Raw genomic sequence first — 8,190 nt, forward strand, 5'->3', positions numbered from 1 at the left:
AGAGTTCAAATTCAAGGTGTTGGGTCATGCTCCCTCTGAAACTTGTAGGGGAGACTCCATCCTTGCCTCTTCCTAGCTCTTGGTGGTTGCCATCAATCTTCAGCATCGCTTGGCTTCTAGATGCATGGTTCCAGTCTCTCTGCCTTCATCCTCACATGCTGTTCTTCCTGTGTCTCGGTCCTCACATGGCCCTCTTCTTTTAATAAAAACACCAGTCATATTGGATAGGGGCCCACTCTACTCCAGTACGAGCGTATCTTAACTAATTGCATCTGTGATCGCCTCCCTTCCAAATAAAGTCACATTCTGGGGTTCTGTTGATTGGAACTTTGACATACCTTTTTAGGGAGACATAATTCAGCCTGCACCACTTGCCTAAGGTCATAAAGCTGGTGAGGGGTAGTTGAACTGCAGGGATGAGAACTTGACTCTCTGACTCCAAAAGTGTGCATCGTCCGGTGCTGGGATGGTCTGGGTGTCAGTGGTTTCTAGGTATCCAAATACTGAGGAGAAACCCTTCTTGATGTCCAAAAATGTATGCCATAATCATATGTTGCCTCAATAAAGTTCAGTCAGGAAAACAGCTCACACCAGGAGGTCACAGCAGGGAACTAGTTACAACGTGTTGGAAGGGCCAGCGGGTCAGTCGGCGTCCCAGAAATCAGTGGCTCATCAGACTAGAGCTGGAGGAGCCATGGCACACGGTGGTGTTAGCAGAACCAGGGCCAGGGTCTCCCAGCAGTGACTGGACCAAGATGGGGCGTCTCTATCTGAGGTCAGAGGTCAGGGGTTGAGAGGAGGGGAGAAATGCTGGGGCCAGTCCCTTCCTCTCAGCTTATCTCTTGGCAGAGCTTTCTGTTGGCCAAACCTAAATGGAAACCAGTTGGCAAGATAAACTGAGAAATATGGTTCCCAGGCAAAAACTGTGGAATGGATCTGAGAACAAACATCTATATTTTGTAACCACTGATAGAAAAAAGGCAACTAAAAAAAAAAAACAAAACTAATATGAACTTAGTAGCACTTTGGATGATTAAAAAAAAAAAACACAGAGAGCTGTATACACTTACAAAGCATAGTGTAAATGTGTGGGGGGCATGTTATTTGTACAATTTGCTATCAAAAGCTTGGTAGCCATTAGTTCTGGGTCCCTCTATCCCTCCTCAGGTGGGCAGCCGAGAGTTTAGTGCTTTCTTGACTGGGAGAGTAAACAGTCAGAACACCTCATCCTAACAGCTTAAGATGACACCTAGAACAGAAAGTATAATCCCCGGGTTGCTTGCGTGGCTCAGTCGGTTAAGCATCTGCCTTCAGCTCAGGTCACGATCCCAGGGTCCTGGGATCGAGTCCCACATCGGGCTCCCTGCTCGGCGGGAAGCCTGCTTCTCCCTCTGCCTGCCACTCTCCCTGCTTGCGCAGTTCTCTCCCTCTCTCTGACAAATAAATAAATAAAATCTTAAAAAAAAGGAAAGTATAGGGGCGCCTGGGTGGCTCAGTCGTTAAGCGTCTGCCTTCGGCTCAGGTCATGATCCCAGGGTCCTGGGATCGAGCCCCACATCGGGCTCCCTGCTCCGCGGGAAGCCTGCTTCTCCCTCTCCCATTCCCCCTGCTTGTGTTCCCTCTCTTGCTGTGTCTCTCTCTGTCAAATAAATAAATAAAATCTTTAAAAAAAAAAAAGGAAAGTATAATCCCCTTATGCATACATGGGGTCCGTGCCTTTGAACACCTGATGAGCTCTTTTAATTACCACGGACTCTTTCAGCACTAAGGTGGTAAATAGCTAAGTCTAATTAATCTTCTCTGCATGTCTGGGAAATAGCACATTCCACTGTCTGCCCTTTGACGACAGTGGTGGCAGGGCCGAGCACCATGTGAGTCCCGTTGCTGTCCCTAGCCTGCCCCTTCTTTTGGCTGTAACGTGTCACCATCTGGGAGGAAGGGGGTGCACTGGATTTTGTAACCCAGCACAGAGCACAGGTGAGGAGGGCGAGGACACCTCTCCTAGACTGTCCCTAGTGAGCTCTTTGGACGTAGGCATCGTTTTCTCTTTGAGGCTATAGTTAAACCACATACCTTCCAGGCTGTCAGGCAGCTCTGTGTTTCCACCAACCACCTGAAGAGCTGGTGAAATGTAAATGAAAGCCCCTCCCATTTTGTCTGGTTTGAATACTGTCTTATCCTCAGCACCGGGAGTGAAGCCCTGCACATAGTAGGATGGCAATTTGATCTTGGGGATGGGATGAACCTTGGTGTCTGGCCCAAGCAGCCAGATAATTGGCTCATTCTCTCATGTAGGCACAGAATTTGCAGCCAGGTGCTGGGTCACTGTAGGCCTCCCGATGGCTCAGTGCGGATGGAGTAACAGAGAGAGCCCCTGCCTGAAAAAAGCTCCCAGACTTAAGTGCTTGTTATGCAACTGTCAGAGAGGATTACAAGCTCCCAACTTTGATTTCCTGGAGTCCCACATGATCAGCCCAGAGACCCCGCACAGAGAGCTGGAAGGCTGCAGAGAGGACCTTTGTTCAGACCAGTGCTAAACCTGTTTTCTTACTCTACCATGCGACCTTCTATTGCATAGACCAGACCTCGTGTCCCACACTTACTAACATGTCAGCAAGAGCTTCATAGAGCATGGTTAGCCAAAACGGCGGCTGCCATCCCTCTACCTGACATTGACCAGACAGGAGGTCATGGCCCAAGTCAAAAGTAAGCCTGCCTTTTGTTCTTCATTGGTCCGGAAACCCCAGTTTCTAGGGATTGTCACTGAGGTTTGCTTAATGCAAGGTATTGTCCTGTAGGTGATCTATACCAATAAAGCAATGCCAGATGTACAGAAGCAGGTTGAAGATAAATCATGTTTAAGGCGAATGCTTTTTTAAGCTCCCTGCTGAACCGGCGGCCTGCACCAGCTGCAATTAAGCAGTGTGAGCAGCAGAGGGCAGCAGAGGATGCAGTTGTGTGGAGCAGCTAGGCCCCCACCCAGGCTTCCCACCCCACCAGGACAGAAAGCGCACAGAACTGGCTTGGGCCAGTTCCGCCAAGATGCAAGCCTTACCTCTCCAGCAGGTCCACGGGACATTTGGTGAACCACAGGTCAGGCCTCTAACTCTAAGGAACTAAGGGGAGACAACTTGCAGGTGTTCCCTTATCCCACCCACATGTCCAGGATGTGGAGCTGCCTGGGGACCCCAGCTGGGGTTATCTTGGTGGACAGGCTTCCCTGTCCCTCCTACAATTGCTGAGAGCTCAGGTAGCTGCTTGTTTTTTGAAGACGAAGAATCTCATCTTAGAATTCCCTGAATCTTTAAATTGCTCACCTAGAAACTCAGGGTCCTGCACGCACCTGCTCTCCAGGTGCCCTCTGTGATTCTGGATGGCTGGGTACAATCAGAATGACCTACTTTCTCCCTCACCCCCGTCATCAGCACTGAGATAAACACTGTGAAAATGCCCCCAACATGGAGAAGAGAAAAAAGATGGAGCAGAGGTGCAAGCCCTTGGAAAGAAGAGGGGTACACAGCAGCCTAGGGAGAACGTGAGCCACATTTTGAACAGCCTTCATTGGGTTTTTCCCCAGTTTTATTGAGTTGTAATTGACAAGTAAAATTGCATTTATTTAACATGTACAATGTGATAAAATGATATACACATACATTTTATGAAATGATTATCATAACCAAGTTAATTAGCACATCCATCACCTCACACAGTTATCTTTTTCTTTTTTTATAGTGGGAATGCTTGAGATCCATTTTCTTAGCAAATTTCTACTCTCTTAGCAACTTTCAAGTACACAACCCAGTATTGTTAACTAAAGTCACCAGAAGTTACTCATCTTACAACTGGAAGTCTGTACCCTTTGACTGACATTTTTCCAATCCCCCCAACTCCCAGTTCTTGGTAGCACCCATTCAATGCCATGTTTCTGTGGGATTGGCTCTTTAAAAATCAATTTTACATATGAGTGAGATCATACTGTATGTGTCATTCTCTGCCTGGCTTATTTCACTTAGCATAATGCCTCCGGTCATCCATGTTGTCACAAATGTCAGAATTTCATTCTTACTTTATGGCTGAATAATATTCCATTATATATATATGTTTATATATATGTGTATATGCCCTATCTTCTTTATCCATTCATCCGTTGATGGACACAAATCCTGTTTCCATATCTCAGCTCCTGTGAGTAAAGGCTTCATTGTTTTTTACTTACTTTTTTTTTTATGTTTGTTTGTCTATTTGTAATGTCTATTTGTCTGTTTTTCTGTCTGTTTGTTTGTTTGTTTGTTTATCTCTACACCCAACATGGGGTTTGAATTCATGACCTGGAGATCAAGAGTCCCTTACTCTTCCAACTGAGCCAGCCAGGAGCCCCCATTGTTTTTTTTATTTCTGAAGATGCTGCTGTCCTTGGCTTTGGGTATCGATGCTCCTAATGACCTGCAAGGCACACAAGTATCAGTGGGACCCTGGTTCCTTAGGGAAACCCATGACTCACCCAAGCTGTTTTCTTTTCTCTTTCATGCTTAATATTTTCCCATGCTGACACCCTTTCTGCAGCTTGCCCAGCCTTCCTATCTGCCTGAAAGGAGGGTCTGCCTGGTCCTCACTTCCATGACACTCTTTTGGTGGCTGAACTGCCATCCTGATGCTTTCCTGTTCTTCCAAGCCCTCCCCAGGCACTGTGCTGGGGCTGCATCAGGGCTGCGAAATGGTGAATCACAAGCTCATTGGCTTAGAGTAAGATGGGTCTTGATGTTGGCCTTGGTGCCCTGGAAGAGGCTTGCACAACCATTTCCAGGTGTTGGATGTCCTGTCCCACACCCCAACTCCTTCATCACCCTATTTTTGTCTGGGGTACCCACTCTTACTAGTTCCATTCTTCCCAGGTTATAGGTAATGCCCCTTGATACCTGGGCCCAGGATGTGTTTCTACTTCCCAAAGTGCTCCATTTACAGAACTAATGTGGGTGCTGGCTGAGGAGGAAGGACAGCTTCAATTCTCCTTTTGCGACTTCTACTTCCTGGGAACTCGCAGAATGTCTTGAGCCAAGGTCTCTGCAGCAGAGGCCGTTCCAGGGTGGGCCCCAGATCCAGGGAGAAGGACACCAGTGGAAGCCTGAGTGGGAGGTGGGGATTCTGACACTCCACATTGAACACCTCTGTCTGGCAGCAACAATGGTGTATACTTTCTTTGCCAAGTAATTCCAAAATCATCTCTAGGCCATCTATCTTCAGTCTTCAAGCAAAGATACTCTTGAGTTAAATTGTTCAGGTTAGTTTTCTATATTTGATCCCCTATGTCACCTGTTGGACAGAAGCAATCCTGAGACATTATTCTGTAGGTTCTATGTCATCATAATGCCCACAGGGCAGCTTGAGGATTGTCTCAGCTCTTCTAGTCAATGCAGGAATTATTGAATGCTCACTCCCTCCTAAACAGTGGGGGATAGCAATGCTGGTTCAAGAGTGCACCGGAAATGCAGAGCAATTGAGATGCTTAGAGATATGAAAGCCAGGAAATATTCCATTAAAAATGGCACACTCTAAGGCAGCTCAAGCTCAAAATAAATGAAAAGTTCAGGCTGGGGTAATCCCACCAAGATATTTGAGAAGAGAGCTATTTCCAGATCGACAACACCTGACCTCCAGCTTTGCTTCTTGCTGCTTCAGGGACCAGCTAGGCAGAGGGAGGAAAGTGGGGGATCTGATGGCATTTAAGCACAAGTTCTTTGCCCACATTGTTCCCAAAGCAAGACCCCCACCCTCCTCCAGGTCACTTCCCTTCGTTCTAGGCCAGTGCTGTGTAGCAGAGCTTTCTGCATTGGTAGAAACCATCCTGGTCTGCATTGTGCAGTATGGTAGCCATCTGCTACATGTGGCTATTTAGCACTTGAAATGTGGTTACTGCAACTAAGGAAGTGATTTTTAAACTCTATTTAATGGTAATTTATTTAAATTTAAAAATGGAAATGGAAATGACCATGCATGGCTAATGACTGTCATAATGGAGGGCTCTGTTCTAGATCATTAAAGATCCTGACTCACTGTCATTATCTCCAATATTACATCTGCTTTAATCCTTGATGATTTCAATGTGCTCGTATGTGATCCTTTCCACAAGCTGGGCTTTCAGTTCTTCCCCCTCCCCAGCTTTATTAAGATATAACTGACATGTAACACTGTGTAAGTCCAAGGTATACAAAGTGTTGATTTGATTCATTTATACCTTGCAACATGATTACCACCGTAGCATTAGCTGACACCTCCGTCCTATGACAATTTCTTTCCTGTGTTAAGAACATTTAAGATCTGTGGGAATTCACAGTGTCCGGATAGACAAAATTTGACTCGTATATGCCTCCCTGGATGGGACTAATTGAAAAGCAAAGGAGGAGTGCCCCGAACACTGGGCCTCCCTTGGAGTTTCTTGGCTGAAAGCGGCCAGATTCTTACTGAGGCTCAAAGTTCTCATCTAGGGAGTAAATGTTTAAATTTTGAAGAAAAACAGGCACCTGTGGTGGTCACGTACTTCATGAACCCCTTGCCTCCTCGCCCTTATCACACGCTGCCCCATATATTATTGTCCTGACCATTAAAGTTACACTTTCCTCCTTGTTTTGTGCTTGTGCTTGGTGTATGGATAAGACCCCAATAAAAGTGGAGACAAAGCTTGGCTCGAGGCCTTTCGCCACTAGAGCGTCTGGTCTCCAGGCCTCTCCTTTCTCCTACTAAGATGTCTGGAGTGACCTTTTCATTCGCCGTCTCAGGGCGACAAAGATCTACTCTTTTAGCAACATTCAGGTATATGACACTTGAATGTTATAATCACTATACTGTAATCAGAATGCTCTACCCTAGATCCCCAGAACCTATTAATCTTATAAATGGAAGCTTTGGCCCACATGTCCCCATTTTTGCTCCCCCCCAGCCCCTGGTAACCACCTCTATACTCTCTGTTTCTTTGAGTTTGACTCTTTTAGATTCCACATATAAGTGACATCATAAAATACTTGTCTTTCTGTGTCTGACTTATCTCACTTATCCCATCAAGATCCATCCAAGTTGTCACAAATGGCAGGATGTCATCATTTCTCATGGCTGAATAATATTCCATTCCAATATATATATTCCATTAATTATATAATTATTATATAGTATATATAATATATTATATAATACAATTAATATATAATATTCCACAATACTCCATTCCATTCATATATACACATATGTGTGTGTATATATGATATATGGGATATATATATGATATATATATGATATGTATATCACATCTTCTTTATCCAGTCATCCTTCAATGGGTACTTAATGTTTTCTCCATGTCCTGGCTATTGTGAATAATGCTGCAATGAACATGGGGGTGCACATATCTCTTTGAGAGTCTGATTTAATTTTCTTCAGAAAAATATACAGACTGGAATTCCTGGATCATATGGTAGTCCTATTTTTAATTTTTTGGGGAACTTCCACTGTTTTCCACAGTGGCTGCACCATTTACATTCCTACCAACAGTGCACAAGAGTTCCCTTTTCTCTGCACCCTTGCCAGCACTTGTTTCCTTGTGTCTCTTTGATGACCTTGGCCTTTCAGTTCTTGAACCCCTCTCCTGCATTGGCCTTGTCCTCCACTTACTTTCATAGGTTTGCTCAAGACATTTTTCATTAGCAATAACTACAGCTCTGCCATCGTCTTATTTTCAAACACCCCACTTTTGATGACCACATGCTATATTCCTAGCTTACTGTCTCTAGAATTCCAAGCCCCACAAACTTTCAGGACCACTGGGACATTATTTCCATTGATCCTACCATCTTGTTGGTACTTTGTTTTACCTCGTTTGTGTTGAGTATTCTTCCAATTACTGTACTCTTCTTGAGCTCTGTTCTGGGATATAGGTAAGTTTAAGAGACAGCTTGATCCTTTAGGGTCTTGCTTTCAAGTGAGGAGGCCAGAGCAATCTAATTTTATCCCATTATTGAGGCAACACCCTTCTGAGCCCTTGAGCAGTGCCTTGTGTGTTATGAGGCTTTCTACTCTGGGGTATTCTCTTCACACTCAAGTACACACAGCTGAAAACTTAACGGAACCCTCTGCAGCTCTCTAGAGTTCTCTCGCTCAGCAGCTATCCTCTCTGGGTCTCTGCTCTACAGACCCTAGCTGCTGTGG

Source organism: Leptonychotes weddellii, chromosome 10 (assembly GCF_054177405.1).
Source record: "Leptonychotes weddellii isolate Sample4059 chromosome 10, ASM5417740v2, whole genome shotgun sequence".
Lineage (NCBI taxonomy): Eukaryota > Metazoa > Chordata > Mammalia > Carnivora > Phocidae > Leptonychotes > Leptonychotes weddellii.